Raw genomic sequence first — 18501 nt, 5'->3', positions numbered from 1 at the left:
AGCCATGCTGGTGCATTGTAAGTGGTATCTCATCATGGTTTTTATTTGCATTTCCCTAATGAATAATAGTGTTGTGCATTTTTCACGTGCTTATTTGTTATTTGTATATCTTCTTTGGAAAAATGTCAAGTCCTTTCCCCATTTTTGAATTAGGTGTTTGTGGTTTTGTTGTTTGAGTTGTAGATGTTCTTTATATATTCTGGAAATTAATCCCTTATCAGATGTGTGATTTACAAATATTTTCTCCCATTCTGTGGGTTGTCTTTTCACTCTCTTTCTCTCTCTCTTTTTTTTATTTGCTGAGGAAGATTCACCCTGAGCTAATATCTGTTGCCAATCTTCCTCTATTTTGTATGCAGGTTGCTGCCACAGCATGGCCACTGACAAGTGGTATAGGTCCATGCCCAGGAATTGAACCTTGGCCACTGAAGTGGAGCATGCCAAACTTGTCCACTAGGCCACAGGGCCAGCCCCTGTCTTTTCACTCTCTTGGTGGTGTCCTTTGATACACAAAAGTTTTTAATTTTGATGAAGTCCAATTCTTCTTTTTTTTCTTATGTTGCCTGTGCTTGGTGTAATATTTAAGAAGTTGTCAAGGTCATAAAGACTTGTCCCTATGTTTTCTTCTAAGAGTTTTATAGCTTTATTTTTTGCATTTAGCTCTATTACCCATTTTCAATTAATTGTTTTATATGGTAAGGTAAGTGTCCAACGTCATTCTTTTGCATGTGAATATCCAGTTTTCCCAACACTGTTTCTTTCTTTTTTTTTTTTTTAGGAAGATTAGCCCTGAGCTAACTGCTTCCAATCCTCCTCTTTTTGCTGAGGAAGACTGGCCCTGAGCTAGCATCTGTGCCCATCTTCCTCCACTTTATGTGTGGGACACCTACCACAGCATGGCATGCCAAACAGTGCCATGTCTGCGCCCGGGATCTGAACCTGCAAACCCTAGGCCACCAAAGCAGAATGTACGAACTTAACCGCTGCGCCACCGGGCCGGCCGCAACCAGCACTGTTTCTTGAAGAGACTGTTCTTTCCCCATTGAATGGTCTTGCCACCCTTGTCAAAAATCAATTGACCTACAGAAGCATGGCCAGCGGCCAATGTTTCAAAACTTGAAAAATATAGATCTAATCATTTTTCACAAACTGTCTTTTTACTCCAAGAAAGTCTTTTTTCATCCATCTTGTTTCCTACTGTCTTCATTTAATTTACATAGAAATATTTATCTCTGTTCATTAACAATGTAAAAACAAAGCAACCCTGAATTCTTCCGATGAAAACAACCTTGTCAATAACGCCAATGTCCAAGTCTTTTTGATCGTGCATTTCTGTCAGAAGAACTTTTGAGCCTATGCATTTGATATATATATTTATTTACTTACTTGTAAAGTTTTTACAATGTTCTTCTACTAATGCATTATTTATTGTATAAAATATGCAAAACGAATTGAAAAGTGTGAAAAAATCAATTGACCATACACGTGAGCATTTATTTCTGAGCTTTTAGTTCTATTCTGTTGGTCTCTATGTCCGTCTTTATGCCAGTACCACCCTATCTTGATTACTGTAGTTTTGTAGAAAGTTTTAAAATCAGGGAGTGTGAGTCTTCCAACTTTGTTTTTCTTTTTCAAGACTGTTTTGGCTTTCAGGGGGTTCTTTGCAATTCCACATGACTTTGAGGATTGGTATTTCCACTTCTGAAAAAAACACCATTTGGATTTGATGGATTAATTTGAATGTGGAGATCTCTGATCAGTATTGTCATCTTAGCAATGTTAGGTCTTCCAATTCATGAATGCAGGATGTCTTTCTATTTATTTGTCTTCTTTAATTTCTTTCACCAATGTCTTGCAGTTTTCAGTGTAAAAGTCTTGCACCTCCTTGGTTAAACTTACTCCTAAGTATTTTATTCTTTTTGATGCTATTATAAATGTCATTGTTTCTTAATTTCCTTTTCAGATTGTTCATTCCAAATACAGACAAACTTCATTTTATTGTGCTTTGCAGATATTACTTTTTTAATTAATTTATTTATTTTTAAAGATTTTATTTTTTCCTTTTTCTCCCCAAAGCCCTCCAGTACATAGTTGTATATTCTTCGTTGTGGGTCCTTCTAGTTGTGGCATGTGGGACGCTGCCTCAGCGTGGCTTGATGAGCAGTGCCATGTCCGCGCCCAGGATTCGAACCAACAAAACACTGGGCTGTCTGCAGCAGAGTGCGCAAACTTAACCACTCGGCCACGGGGCCAGCCCCAGATATTACTTTTTTTAAAAAAAAGATTTTATTTTTCCTTTTTCTCCCCAAAGCCCCCAGTACATAGTTGTGTATTTTTATTTATTTTTATTTTTTTGAGGAAGATTAGCCCTGAGATAACTGCTGCCAATCCTCTTCTTTTTGCTGAGGAAGACTGGCCCTGAGCTAACATCCATGCCCATCTTCCTCTACTTTATATATGGGACGCCTACCACTGCATGGCTTTTGCCAAGCTGTGCCATGTCTGCACCCAGGATCCGAACCAGTGAACCCAGGCTGCCGAGAAGCAGAACGTGCGAACTTAACTGCTGCGCCACCAGGCCGGCTCCAGCAATAAAGTATTTTTTAATTAAGGTATGTACATTTTTTTAATACATAATGTTATTGCACACCTAATAGACTACAGTAGAGTGTAAATATAACTTTTATATACTGAGAAACCCAAAAAATTGTGTGAGTCACTTTATTTTGATACTTGCATTATTGCAGTGGTTTGGAACCAAACCTGCAATATCTCAGAGGTATGCCTGTAGTGAACTTTTAACGAAAGCTTACCATGTACCAAGCGTTGTGCTATGTGCTTTTCAGGGATTATTTCATTTAAATCTCAAATAAAAACTCCACAAGAAACATACTATTTATTATCACCACTCCACTTTATAAAGAAAGTAAGAGTAGTTTGCAAAAGTTACACATATAGTAAGTGGTAGAGCAAGTATTTCAACTAAGACAGTCTAAATCTAGAGTCTGTGCTTTTAACTTCTGTAGTATATTGTGTCTAGGATAATATCTTGAATATATTAAAGACTATATATAAATCTTTACTGATATGGAAAGATCTCCAAGATACATATACAAATATAGATAAAAGCTATCTGCAATATATAATTTTTACTATATACATATGCAGTAAAAATAGATAGTAAATGGTCTAGAAGGACACACAGGGCCAGTCATTAACTTTAGGGAGGCAGGTGGCAGTAGTAATTTTGCTTTCTCCTAAAAAGGAATTAATTTATTACTAATGTAATTTGAAAACAACTTCTTTTTCATCAGTGGCTTCAATTATTTTATTTTAAAGATTTTATGTTTTCCTTTTTCTCCCCAAAACCCCCCAGTACATAGTTGTATATTCTCCATTGTGGATCCCTCTAGTTGTGGCATGTGGGACGCTGCCTTATCGTGGTTTGGTGAGCAGTGCCGTGTCCGCGCCCGGGATTCAAACCAATGAAACACTGGGCCGCCTGCAGTGGAGCATGCAAACTTAACCACTTGGCCACGGGGCTAGCCCCTTCAATTATTATTTATACATTGATGATTCAAAAATCCTTATCTCTAGGCCATACACTGACGTCAAAATTAAGGTCTATATTTTCAAATGTCTACTAAAAGGCTCTGTTCATTCAATAAGCATTTGTTGACTGCCCCTTGTGTGCCATGGACTGTTCTAAGTGCTGGGGATCCAATGGTGAACATAACTGACATATCTCTGGCCTCAGAGTTTATAACTGTCTACACTTGGTTTCCTACAGGCCCCTCACTTAGTATGTTCAAAACTGAGCTCGTGGACTGACATCAGTAAAAAGGGCAGAGTAGAGACCTCTGGCAGCCCATCCTTTCCCAGAACTACCAAAAAACGTGGCAAAAACTGTAAGAATAAATATATCAGAACTCTGAAAGATAGTCAAAGGTTTACAACAACCCAGGGATGGATTAACCAAGAGAAAGTTCACAGAAACAGAGTAGGAGAGCTTTGTGGTGTTTTAACATTAGTCTCGCTCCATCTCCCTCCTGGCACAGTGGCAGTCTTGAAGACAACAGCCTGTGTTCCTGGTGTGAGTACTGGTCCCAGAGTGAACAGAGTGGACCTTGTTCCCAAGGAATTATATTTGTCCCTTTTGACCTGTCTGTGGGTTCCCTGAAGGACTGATGCACTTGTTATTCCTAATTCCAAACACTCTCAGGGAAGCGAAGCAGCTACATGAAGGATGTTCCTAGAAAACATTGAAAGCTAAAAGAACAAGCCAGTGCCACCTGGGGCAACAGATAATAGGTGAGGCAAACAATAGACATACCAAAAACCAGGGAGAAAAAAGTGGGAAATGAGAATTTTTGGAAAATAGGGCTTTGAAAAGCTCCCACATCCAGGCCAGGATGCATGCTCAGAAAATATCTGAGAAGACCATAGCTTTCATCTTTGCCTGATCTTTAGGTTCAGCATGATCAGGAAGTAAAGGCTAAGGCAGAGTTATAAATGGCCTGGCTAAGTGTTGAAGGAGTGCCCCAAACACAGAGACAATCTTTGAAGACCTAGGAAGTATTTTTTCTTCTCCTTTCCTCTCCTCTCCTCTCCTTCCTGTCATCTCCTCTCCTCTTCTCTCCACTCCCTTTCCTTCTCCTCTCTCTCCTTTCTCCATATCATAATTTCAAATTGTTCAGTTTTCAGCAAAAAATTACAAAGCATGCAAATAAACAATAAAATATGGCCCATTCACAGGAAAAAGACAATAATAGAAACTATCCCTGAGGAAGCACAGACTTTGGACTTACTGGACAGACTTTAAATCAATTGTCTATAATGTACTCTAGAAGCTAAAGACAACCATGGACGAAGAACTAAAGGAAGCCAGGAGAACAATGTCTCAGCAAATAGAGAGACAGAAATTATAAAAAAAAGAACCAAATAGAAAATTTGGAACTGAATCGTGTTTTTAAAAGTACAATGATGTTTTAAAATGTACACAGGATTTGTTTTAACCAGGGATGGTAAGACATACAGACATGGAAATTAACGTCATGAAGGAAAAAATTTTTATACTCAGAGATACTTAGAAGCAGGAGGCACAGCACACAACACAGGGCAACATGAGGAAGCACCAGGGTCAGTCAGGAGGCAGAGGAAGTTGGAAGAAAATGTGGGCAAGAGGCTATATTGTGGTTTCCATGGGAAGGAATGGATGAGGCAGAGTAAGCATGCTTAGGATTGGCTAGTTTGAATAATTTCAGTGGGCTCTTGGGTGTTGGAACTGTACCTAGTTGTTTGGTATCTGGCCCTGGGGCAATTAGGGCAAGCAGACAGTGTCCGGGAGTGTAAGAGCTTGATAAAAGTGTTTGGGCGTATGAGTTTTGAATTAGTTGGTTTGCATATGAAAGGCACACTTGCAGATATGTTTTACTATTTTTTACTATCCTTTACTATCTCTAGGAATCAGCTAGCCCTTGGAAGAGTAGTCTTTCCCAGGTCAGCAAGGCCTCAAATGTCAAAGCATCAGGAAATACATAAAACTTTAAAGAAATGATTAATAGAATTAAAATGAAAAACTTACCAGAAGGGTTCAACTGCAGATTTGACCAGATAGAAGAAAGAATCAGTGAACCTGAAGACAGGTCAAATAAAATTATCCAGTCTGAGGACCAGAAAGAAAGAAGAATGAAGGAAAACAAACAGAGCCTGAGAAACTTGTGGGACACCATCAATTGCACCAACATAAAAATAATGGGAGTCCTAGAAAGAGAGAAAGGGGCAAAAAGAATATTCAAAGAAATAATTGTTGAAAACTTCCCAAATTTGATTTTTAAAAAAGATATGAATCTACATATCCAAGAAGCTCAATGAACTGCAAGTAAGATGAACTCTAAGCAGGATAAATCAAAGAGATCCACACTAACACATTATAATTAGACTGTCAAAAGCCAAAGTTAAAAGAGAAAAATCTTGAAAGCAGCAAAAGATAGCAACTTGTAATGTACAGGGATCTTCAATAAGATTAACAGCCAATTTCTCATCAGAAAACATGGTGGTTGGAAGTCAGTGGGATAATATTCTTAGTGCTGAAAGAAAAAAAACTGTCAACCGGTAATTCTATATCTCACAAAACTGTCCTTCAAGAATGAAGGAGAAATCAAGACTCCTACACATATGAAAGCTGAGAGAGTTTATTACTGGTAGACTTGCTCTACAAGAAATGCTAAAGGGAGTCCTTCAGTCTGAAATGAAAGGACACCAAACAGTAATTTGAAGCTCTAAGAAGAAATAAAGAATACTAAAGGAGGAGGTAACTACATAAGTAAGTATAAAAGTCAGTGTTACTATAGTTTTGATTTTGTAACCCCTCTTTTTTCTATATGATTTGAAAGACAGATGTATAAAATGATAATTATAAATCTATGTTAATCAACACAATGTATGAAGATATAATTTATGACAATACAATAGAAAGAGGGAGGGACGGAGCCATATAGGAGCAGGGTTTTTGTAGAGTATTGAAGCTAATTTGGTATTAATTAAAACTATGTTGTGGGGCTGGCCTGGTGGTGCAGCAGTTAAGTTCGCACATTCCACTTCAGCGGCCCAGGGTTCACCGGTTCAGATCCCGGGTGTGGACATGGCCTTTGATAAAATAAACACCATTTCATGATCAAAACTCTCAATTAACTAAGAATAGAAGGGTACTTCCTCAGAATGATAAAGGCCGTAGATGAATACCCCATAGCTACCACTATACTCAATGGTGAGAGACTGAAAGTTTTCCTCTAACATGAGGAATAAGACAAGGATGCCTAATTCGGCCACTTCTATTCGACGTATACTGCAAGTTTGAGCCAGAGCAATTAGGTAAAAAGAAAAATAAAAAGACTTCCAAACTGGAAAAGAAGAAGTAAACTTATCTCTTTTCACAGATGACATGATCATATGTAGAAAACCCTAGGGAATCCACAATAAAATTTTTGAGCTAATAAATGAGTTCAGCAAAGTTGCAGGACATAAAATCAACACACAAAAATCAGTTGTATTTCTATACATTTGCAACAAACAATCTGAAATGGAAATTTAAAAAACAATTACATTTGAAATAACATCAAAAAGAATAAAACACTTAGGAATAAATTTAACTAAGGAAGTCAAAGATTTGTACACTAAAAATTACAAAATATTGCTAAAAACTTAAAGGATACCAAAATGCATGGAAAAACTTACTATGTTCATGGACTGCAAGATTGTTAAGATGACAATACTACCCAAAGTGATCTCCAGATTCAGCACAATCCCTACCAAATCCCAATGGCATTCTTTAAAGAGATAAAAAAAAATCTATCCTAAAATTCATATGGAATCTTAATCGATCCCAAATGGCCAAAACTATCTTGCAAAAGAAGAACAAAGTTGGAGGATTCACTTTCTCAGTTTCAAAACACACTACAAAAACTACAATAATCAAAACAGTGTGATACTGGCATAAGGATAGACGGAGAAACCAATGAAATAGAATAGAAAATCCAGAAATAAACCCTTACACACATGGTCAATTTATTTTCAACAAGGGAGCCAAGACCATTCAATGGAGAGAGGACAGTCTTTTAAACAGATGACAAGAGGAAAACTAGATATTCACATGTGAAAGAATAAGGCTGGACACTATATACAAAAATTAACTCAAAATGGATCAAAGAGCTAAACTAAAAATCTTGGAAGAAAACATAGGAGTAAATCTTCATGATACTGTATTTGGCAAAGATTTCTTGGATATGACACCAGAGGCACAAGCAACAAAAGTAAAAATAGATGAATTAGACTTCATCAAAATAAAAAACTTTTGTGTCTTAAAGAACACTACCAGGAGAGTGAAAAGAAAACCCACAGGATAGAACATATTTGCAAATCGCATATCTGATAAGAGGTTAATATCTAGAATATATAAAGAACTCCCATAACTCAACAACAACAAATCTCCAATTTTTAAAATGGGCAAAGGACTTGAATAGACATTTCTCCAAAGGAGGTGTAAAATGGCCAATAAGCACATGAAAAGATGCTCAACATCATTAGTCATTAGGGAAATTCAAATCAAAACCACAATGAGGGGCCAACCAGTGGCGCGGTGGTTAAGTTCGCGAGTTCTGCTTCTCGGAGGCCCGGGGTTCGCCGGTTCGGATTCTGGGTGAGGACATGGCACCACTTGGCACGCCATGCAGTGGTAGGCGTCCCACATATAAAGTAAAGGAAGATGGGCACGGATGTTAGCTCAGGGCCAGGCTTCCTCAGCAAAAAAGAGGAGGACTGGCAGTAGTTAGCTCAGGGCAAATCTTCCTCAAAAAACAAAACAAAACAAAAAAAACAAAACCACAATGAGATAATACTTCATATCCACTGGATGGCCATAATAATAAAAAGGAAAATAACACGTTTGGAGAAATTGAAACGCTTGTACATGGCCGGTGGGAATGTAAAATGGTGAAGCCACTGTGGCAGTTCCTCAATAAATTAAACAGGATTACCATATCACCCAGCAATTCCACTCCTCAGCATATACTCCCCCAAAATTGAAAACAGGTGTTCAAACAAAAACCTGTACACTAGTGTTCACAGTATCTATATTCATAATAGCCAAACGGTAGAAATAACCCAATGTCTTTCAACAGATGAGTGCATCAACAAAATGTGGTGTATACATACAATGGAATATCATTCAGCCTTAAAAAGGAAGGACATTCTGACACATACTGTAACATGGATGAACCTTGATGTTATGCTAAGTGAAATAAGCCAGTCACAAAAAGACAAATACTGTATGATTCCACTTATATGAGGTACCTAGAGTAGTCAAATTCATAGAGACAGAAAGTAGAATGGTGGTTGCCAGGGGCTGCGGGGAGAGAGAATGAAGAGATTCCTTAGTGGGTACATGGTTTCAGTTTTGCAAAATTAAAAAAGTTTTGGAGATGGATGTTGGTGATGGCTGCACAGTGTAAATATACGTCATGCCACTGAACTGTACACTTAAAGATGGTTAAAATAGTAAATTTGATGTTATATATATTTTACAACAATAAAAAAATGGAGAAAAAAAAGAATGAAATACTGATACGAGTGAAATACTGATACATACTACAATGTGGATGAACCCTGAAAACATTATGCTAAGTGAAAGAGGCCAGTCACACAAGGTCACATATTGTATTATTCCATTTATATGAAATATTCAGAATAGGCAAATACATAGAGACAGAAAGCAGATTAGTGACTGCCAGGGGCTGGGCAGAAGGGGGACTAGGATTTGGGGTTTCCTTGGGGTGGTGAAAATATGTTGGAACTAGATAGAGGTGATGATTGCACAACATTGTGAATGTACTTAATGCCACTGAATTGCACTCTTTAAAATGATTGAAATTGTAAATTGTATGCTGTGTGTATTTTACCACAATTTTTAAAAATACTGAGCTTATTATGTTTCCTTAAACTATACTCCTTGTACTGTATCTTCCTCTCAGGTAATAGTATCACCATTCATCCAGTCTCCCAAGCAAGAAATCTCTGAGTCAGCCTTGACTCCACCGTTTCTCCTCACCACACACATTCCGTTTTCTCTGGAATCCTTTCCTGTTTTTCCATGCCCACTGCCTTTGATTACTCCAGGCTCTCACAATCTCTCATCAGGACGACTGCAGCTGTCTCCTAATCCTTACTGCCTCCAGTTTCTCCTCCTTTCAATCCATCATCCACATTGCCTACTGAGTTAACTTCCTAAAAGAACAATCGGAAGATTCTGCTGCTCTGGTAAAGACCTCTGCTGACTCCAGGAGAAAGTTCCTACTCCTAGTACCTATAAGATTCTTCACAACGCAGGGGCCAGCCTGGTGGCGCAGTGGTTAAGTGCACACATTCTGCTTCAGCAGCCTGCGGTTTGCCAGTTCAAATCCTGGGTGAAGACATGGCACTGCTTGGCACACCATGCTGTGGTGGGCGTCCCACATATAAATTGAGGAAGTTGGGCTCGGATGTTAGCTCAGGGCCAGTCTCACTCAGCGTAAAGAGGGGGATTGGCACCAGTTAGCTCAGGGCTAATTTTCCTCAAAAAAAAAAAGGTTCTTCACAACCTAACCTCAGCCCTCCTTTCCAGCATCATCTCCCAGTTTTTCCCTCCAGCCACATAAAAGTCTTGCAATTCTAACCATTGCACACCACTGTATTTTTGACTAGTGCTGTTCGCTCTTCATGGAACACATTTACTTCCTTCTACCTTGTATATACTTTCTCTTTCTTCAAGACTAACCTCAAAGGTCACAGCATCTAACGTTTTCCCCCGCTCTCAGAATTGAGCCCCTATCCCCATCATGCCTCTGCAATACTCCATCTATTATAGTACACAGCACCCTGCATTTTAACTTTCTTGTAGAAAGTCTGTCTCCTTTGGATTGTGAACTCCTGAAAGGCAAAGACTATGTCACATCCTCCTCATCTATATAACTTTAACACTCAACATGGTGCCTGGAACATGGCAGTCTCAAAATGTTGGTGAGTTCGCTTGTCCACTCCCCTCAGCAACTGTTCTAAATCTCTTCCATTCTGTTCAAATCATTTACCCAACCTCTGAAATTTCCATCTGAACTGTGAACAGATGACCTCACCAGAAAGAAGCCATCACCCATGAAATCCTGGGTGTGCCACACACCCCTGCACCCACATGCACACTTCCCTGCATACCCCTCCAAACTTTCCTCCTTGCCTCTCTTCACAGAGAAAGATGTGTCCTTCATCCAGACCAAGGCCAATCCCTTCACAGTGCTCCAGATCCCCTCTCATCTTCTTAGTGCATCCTCATCATCCTTCTCTCCTTTTCCACTCATATTCATTCAACAAATATTTACAGAGCAACTCTATGTACTTGGACGCTGGGATTATAATGCAGAACAAGTTAGATAATGTTCCAGACTTCATAAAGCTTCTATTGTAGTGAGAAAGATAGACAATTAGCAGGTAATTTTGAAACAGATAGGAAGGAAATGAATATGAAGATATAGGGAATAAGAGGCAGGTCACTTTAAATAAGGAGGTCCAAGAAGGTTCTCTTGTGGAGGTGACAGTTGAACTGATGTGTGAAGGATGTGAATGAGTTTTCCTTGTGAAGGTCTCAGGGAGGAGGATTAGAGGTAGAAGGAACAGCAGTGCAAAGATCCAGAAAGGAAAGGACTGGCTTGTAGGGGGACAGGAGTGAGGGGAGGGTGCTGTGAAAAGAGGTAGGAGAGCTACTCCAGAGCCAGGACCTTCAGCATGGTAAAGAGATTGGAGTTCATTATAAAGAGAAATGGGAAGCCAATGGAGATTTTTTAGGAGGATAATGACATGATAATGTATGCATTTTTAAGCAATCACTCTGGCTATTAGAGGGAGAATAGGCTGAAAGGGACAAAACTGGGAAAGGGGAAATTAGGAACAATTCCCAAAGTACAGGGAAGATACAATGGGCTAGGACCAGGGTCACCACATGGTGTTGGAGAAAAGTGGGTGAACTGAAGATGCCAGAGCCAACAGGACTTGGTGATGGAGGGAAAGGCAGAAATCAGGGACTCTTCTATACTGGTTCCTTTCTCTCATCCAAAACACACTCATACCCATGGTTTTAACTATTTTCTGATGACTAATTCTAATGGACCCAAAATCTCAAGAACAAACCTTCTGGCTAATATTTCCAACATCCAACCACCTGGTGGACAGCTCCACAGTTACCTCCAACTCAGCATATCCAAAACAGGACTCATAATGAGCTCATGTTCTCTCTGCAGCTGCTCCTCCTTCACCTCCACTGTTCCCTGTCTTGGTTGACACCACCATCTGTACTCTCACCCAAGCCCCAAACCTCAGAATCATCCTTGCCTCTTCCTGATTCCTGATTCCTCATATGCAATCAGTCACTGAAACTTTACTGTCTTGCAGATTTCTCAAATCCACTCTTTCCACTCCTTTTGCCATTGCCTTTGTGCAGACCCCCCGTCTCTCTCTTGCTTGGATTCTTCAAACCGTCTCCAAACTTGTTGCCTAGAATTTCTTGTCTCAGATGCAGAATGATCATTCTAAAATACCAGTTTGGTCATTCATCTCCAACTGCCTTCATGGTAAAGTTGAAGTTTCTCGATTTGGCCCATCAGGCCCTTGGCAGTGGTATTCCTGCTGACCTCTGCAGTGTTATAAACCACCACTCTAATCCATCTTGTACTTTAAACTCCAATAAAATCTGAACATTTATGGTTCCTCAAACACAAGTTGTTGTTTGTGCCTGTTCTCAAGTTGTTTCTTTCACCTGGATTGCTCCCATCCTCATCTACCTAACAAACTCCTATTCATCATTTATGTGCTGAATTTATATTTCTAGTCTAGACCTCTCTCTCAAACTCCAGATTCATATATTTCACCAATGACTTAACATCTCCACTTGAATGTCCAATAGATCTCAGAAACTTAACATATACAAAACTGAATTCTTGATCCTTCCCCCTGAAACTTCCCTTACCTTCAGCCTACTTATCACAGTTGATGGCAACTCCATTTTTTTCAGTAGCTTAGCCAAAAACCTTGAGGTCATTTTTAACTACTTTCTTCCCCTTTCACGCCACTTTCCATTCTTTGACTCTATCTTAAAAACATTCAGAATCCAACCACTTCTTACCACCTCCTCTATTACCATGGTGGTCCAAGCTGCCATCATCTCACACCTGACTTACTGAGCTCTCTGTTTCTACCCTTACCCCCACTACAGTCTGTTCTAAATACAGCAGCCCGAGTGACTTAAAAAGAAAGAAGTAAGATCACGTTACTCCTCTGCTTAAAACCATGCAACAGCTCCTCATTTTACCTAAAATAAAATCCAAAGTTGTCTCAATGGCCTATAAGGCCCTCCAAGTTCTCACTCCCTATCATCAATCTGGCCCTATCTGCCACTATCCCTCCCCTCCTTCATTCTACCGGCCTCTTTGCTGCTCTTCAAATATGTCAGGCCGACCCTCACCCTAGAGCCTACATGTTGGCTCTTCTCACTGCCTGGAAAATTTTTCCTTAGATATCTGCTTTACTAACTCTCTCACTTTCTTCAAGTCTTTGCTCAAAAGTCACCATCTCTATGAGGCCTACCTGACTCCCCTACTTAGAATTACTACTCACATCCTTCTCCACCACAGGCATTCCTCATCCTCCTTGCCTTATTCTGCTTTTGATTCTGCCATAGTGCCCATCACCTCGTAACATACTATATAATTTACTTATTTATTACGTCTACTGCTTATTGACTCTCTCTTTACTAGGCTATAGGCTTCATAAGGGCAGGAATCTCTATTTTGTCACTAACATATCGTAATGACCCAGAACAGTGCCTGGCACATAGCAGGTACTTAACACATATTTGTTGAATAAATGAATTCTTCAAAACTTACCTCAAATATCAGCTTCTTCACAAAGTTTTCCCCAGGTGTGAATAATCCCCACTCTTCCCCAAACAGATAAAATTAACCCCTCTCTTCTTTGTGCTACCTTTGTACCCTGTGGTATTGTTGCATTTTCTAAATAATATTGTAATTTGCATGTTAGATTATGAGGGCAAGGGTCAGGACCTATCTGATTCATTTCTATCTTTGTTGTGCTCAGCTCAGGGCCTGGCACATAATATACATGTGTTATTTTGATGAATAAACTAATAAAGCCACATCAACATCAAAAGTCTGGAAATACTCTGTTGGTCAAGGTAGGGGAAAACAGGCCTGCTCACAATGGACGGGAGTGTAAACTGGTCCAAGCTCTCTGAAGGACAAAGTGAAAATATCTGTCAAGTTGAACATAACTTTTGACCCAGAAATTCTACTTTTAGGAATTTATCTGACAAACTTACTCATTCACGTACGCTAAGTAGCATTCCAAAGATGTTTGTTGCAGCATTGTTCATAATATCAAAGGACAAGAAACAAACGTAATTGTTCCATCAGTAGGGCCTTAAACAAATCATAGTATATCCACAATAGAATACTATGCAGCTGATAAATAGGATGAGACATATCTACATGTACAAACGTGGTATAAGCTCCAAGATATATCAAGTGGGAACACTATAATGTAGGAAAACATATATAGTATGTTAATATTTGTGTTTTAAGAGAGAGAGGAGATTAGATACACACATGCTTATATATGCATAGAATGTTTTGGAAAGATAAACGAGAAACTGAACAGTGGCTGCCTCTAGAGAGAGAACTGGAGTCTTAGAAGTCAAGGTGGGGGGAAACTTAGTTTACTCTGTATATTCAGTTACTGTTTGAATTATTTTATATTGTATGTTACCTTATCAATAATAATTTACATTTTTTTAAATAATAAAAGAAGCCTCAAAGGTGCATATTGGGCAAGAATGGAGAAGAGATTTAGCCCTCTGTTATGCCCTAGGTCACTGATTGATTGATTGATTGATAGAAAAATGTCAGATCTTTTTTAGGATTCCCTGTCCTCAATCTCTGTGTGTCTGTGTGTGTGTGCATATGTCTGTCTGTCTGTCTGTCTTTCATCTGTCTTTTTTGGCCACCTCTTTCAAAATGAGTGGCTTGGCCCGAGAGGCATCTGGGATCTTAGAATTATGGTCTGGTGAGTAAGAGGACATGACTGGGACTGGACACCTGGACCAGAAATCTGTTTTTGCCATAGAGCCACTCCTTAACAGATATGGCCATGGCTCCCTGGACTGTGTCCAAAGCATCTTGATTCAGGCTAGTAAGATCCATATAGCACGTGAGAGGCAGCCAGAGATTACTTTCAGTGGCTATATTTAGAATGGGGGTTCTGAGTAAACAGCTTCCTCCACAGCAAGGCCCAGCCTGACACTATGAACATAGGAAGACAGTTTTGACTCCAAGGACCAGCACTGGCCAGGGGAGTCTGGGGTGCCAAAGGGTCAGGGCTAGCTCTAGTCCTAAGGAAACAAACTGTTTTGTCATGCAGGGAAACAAGGCAGAAACCTTGGCCCAGAGAGCAGAGGAAAGGGGAAAGGCAGGGGGTTTGCTGGCATAAGGGTTCCCAGGGCTCATCTCAGGCAGTCAGAGGAAAGCAAAGGCCCCTGGGCTTTTTGGAGACTAGAGTAAAGGACACATTGTGTGAGAAATGGCAGGGATGCAGAAAGAGAAGTGAATTAGTTGGGTATAAACTCCCTCACTTAGCCTCAAGCTTTTCTTATTCCCTTCCATTTGCACAGGCCAAAGTAGCTGTCACAGAATTGGGTCCCTTGCTCCTATGATTCCACAGCTATAAGGGTCCTTAAAGATATTCTAGCCAACACCCTGGGTGATGCTAGAATCCTTCTATACTCTAGGCTCAATTCATATACTCACAGAACTAGTCAAGCCCTTGGAGACCATGGAACCTGGTACACAAGGCCCTTCTGTCTTCCGCTCCAGAGAAGCAGCCCTGGAAGATTTTTCCCCATAGACTTTCTCTGCCTAGCTCAAGTCCCAGCTCCCAGTAAGAAGCCTATACCTGAGACAGCTCCACCTTCTCCTCCTCCAGAGCCACCTTAAAGTCAGGAGGCAGCACAATGCTGGGAAGCCCAGAAAGTCCCCCAGATTCCTCTGTGATCAGGCCAGTTTTATGAAAATGGACTTTATTCCCCGAGGATTTGTTCATGGAGGTGTTATTTTGTACTTGATTACAGTTCTCATGGCTACAGGCTCACAGTAAGAAGGGAATGGATATACATCAGCATTGTCCTGTAAAATAGAGACTTGACCTCATTTATAGTCAAACATGCAGCAAGCAACTCTGCAAATGGCACAGCTTGAATAGAGTTCAGAGAGTTCTGAATGACTTAAGTAGAAAAGAACATAAATTAAAATAGTACACGTAAAGTATGTGTTCTATCCCTGGTGCAGCTTAGGTGCTTAATAGCTGTTAACCATTCCTAATAGTATTAACCTTTATGTCCAAGAAGGAGATCATCCAACTGAAAGGTTGGAAACTGTCAGCTGTCAGGCCAAATCAAGCCCACAGACCTGTTCTGTATGATTTCAGAGTGTTTAAAACTTGCTTTGAGGGGCTGGACTCTGTTAAGTTTGGTGTGCTCTGCTTCGGTGGCCTGGTTCCCGGATACAGACCTACACCATTGTCAGTGGCCATGCTGTGGTGGTGACCCACATACAAAAATAGAGGAAGATTGACACAGATATTAGCTCCAGGCAAATCTTCCTCAAGCAAAAAAAGAGGAAGATTGGCAACAGTTGTTAGCTCAAGGCGAATCTTCCTCAGCAAAATAAAAAAAAAAAACAAACTTGTTTTGAGACAACTTTTTAAAACTCAGTATCTTTCAGTAAAAAAAAAAAATTCCAGTGTTAATGTCTTCCCATCAAAGGCTACCCAAAACACATATAATTGAAGAAAGTTGGGTTTATTGACTCACTGCAATAAGGGAGACCAGACAATGTGGGAAACTGTGGGGCATCTCAGTAAGAGGATGTTAGAAATGACTTCTTATAGGACTTGATCTCGAGCTTGTATTAGGTTTCTGGGGAAGATTCAAGGAAAGGGGCTTTGCTCTGGTTTGGATGCTGTGAGGAAGTGGGGATAGTTCTATGATTGGGTATCCTAAAAATTTTTATCTAAAGGACGGGAAAACAAAGAGCAAGACTAAAGCTATAATTGATAAAGAAGCAGAAGTCATTTATATTAGCCAGGATGGAGACATTTGGTCATTTCCGTTGTTTGGATAATGTTCTGGTTTTTGTCTGTGATTATACATGATGACAAAGTGGTCTTGTTTTTGTCTTGATCCATGACTGTCACAGACTAGCCTTGTCTCTGTGATGTTGGTGTTCTATAAAATTGTTTATGCTCATCAAGGGAAAACATCAGTCTAGCTGCAAGTGTCATACCAGCTCCTATTGACACCAGGGCCTCAAGGATAGTTCCAGGCCAGCTTCAGGCTGTGAGGGGCTGCTTTCTCTCTCTCAGTCTCCCCTCTTGGCCAAGGGCAGATGGAGTCAGGCCTCAGAACATTCATCTGCTATACAACTCTTCACTATTGCCAAGATTTTGCTCATCAGGACACTGTCAAGAGAACATCCATACTTAGACTAAGGTTAGTCTCTCCTTCTACTTTTGGTGCAGGATAAGTTATCAAGTCCTCCAACATGATGATGGTTGCATTATAGCATTTAAGACTGAACAGAGAACGTCATCCAACTGCATCATAGGAAATGACCAGAAACAAAATGGTTATTAATCCTTATAATAGGCCCTGAAGACAGGGGCCGAGATTAGCAAACCTAGGAAATGAAAACATGTCCCAAAGCCCAGCTTGTCTTTTTTAGGGACTGGAGGGACTTATTCTTTTAGCATAGTCACAAACTGTTCTACTTGATCTGTGGTATTTGTATAGGTGCAGCAACAAGTGTTTGCTAAAGCATGAATTTCCCCTTGGCTAATCAATTTAAATTTAAATTGGTTGTTGGGCTTCTGAGTGGAACTTGTGTTATTTCTGAGGTCTGCTGGGGTTAGAGACAACTTGCAGATCACCTTTTCCAGTAGTATTATCTCTACTCTAGGAAGTGTCGCTCAGATAACATTCATGATAAGGGAGTAGGTTATCCTCTTCGGAGTTTTCCTGAGTGGCCTATTCTTGCCTCATTTTGGAGATTTCTGGGTATCATTCTCTGGAAAACATGATTCACTGGACAGGTGGCAGTTTAAAATAACTAAAAGGCTCTACACAATTACCCCAAATACACAGGATAAGTTAGTGTGCAGCAGGCAGGTAAAAGCCTGAAGTCTGTAAAAGAAGCAGGACCCTAGTCAGGCATAGGTTGTATTGGGAGTATAAATACCATTTATCACAATAGCAGTAGCCAATTTTTTGGACTCTTGAGGTAGAAAGTTTCCTTCAGTGGAATCACACATTTCCTTAAATAGGGTGGAGTGTCTTGGAAGAGAATAAACTGACTATTGTAGCAAGGATAGCCCCAAGATTAGTTCCCACTCCAGATGACCTAGGTTTTACTGGTAGGGTTATAATGACCTCAGCAGAAGCATTTTGTTCAGGTCCAATTTTTATAAGGTCAAACTTTGGAATTCATTATGTAAGGAAAACTTAAGGCCAGAAAGGACTTGTAGAAGGAAAACTACCTTCTGAAGTGTTTGGAGCTATTACATTTTGTCGGCAGGATTAGGTGGGGAGGTAACAGATCCAGCAATGAGTTAAATTCAGAGCAGTAGCTAAGGTCTGAGAAATACGCATCAGTGTATTTTTTTCCAATAGCAAAAGAAGACTGCAGGGGTCAAAAGTAACCATAGGAAGACAGGGAAGATCATATTAAGAAAACTTTTAGTCAGTTAAATAGGGTGTTAAAGATAATAATAGACAAGATTTCTAGGAGAACAAAGGGTATGGAAAAGGATATTAAGGAAGCAAAAAATTAGTCTTGTTCTGTTGTCTTCCGCAGAAGCTGT

Source organism: Equus asinus, chromosome 14 (assembly GCF_041296235.1).
Source record: "Equus asinus isolate D_3611 breed Donkey chromosome 14, EquAss-T2T_v2, whole genome shotgun sequence".
NCBI lineage: Eukaryota > Metazoa > Chordata > Mammalia > Perissodactyla > Equidae > Equus > Equus asinus.
The sequence above is the reverse complement of the archived record's forward strand: the minus strand, read 5'-3'. Positions refer to the sequence as shown.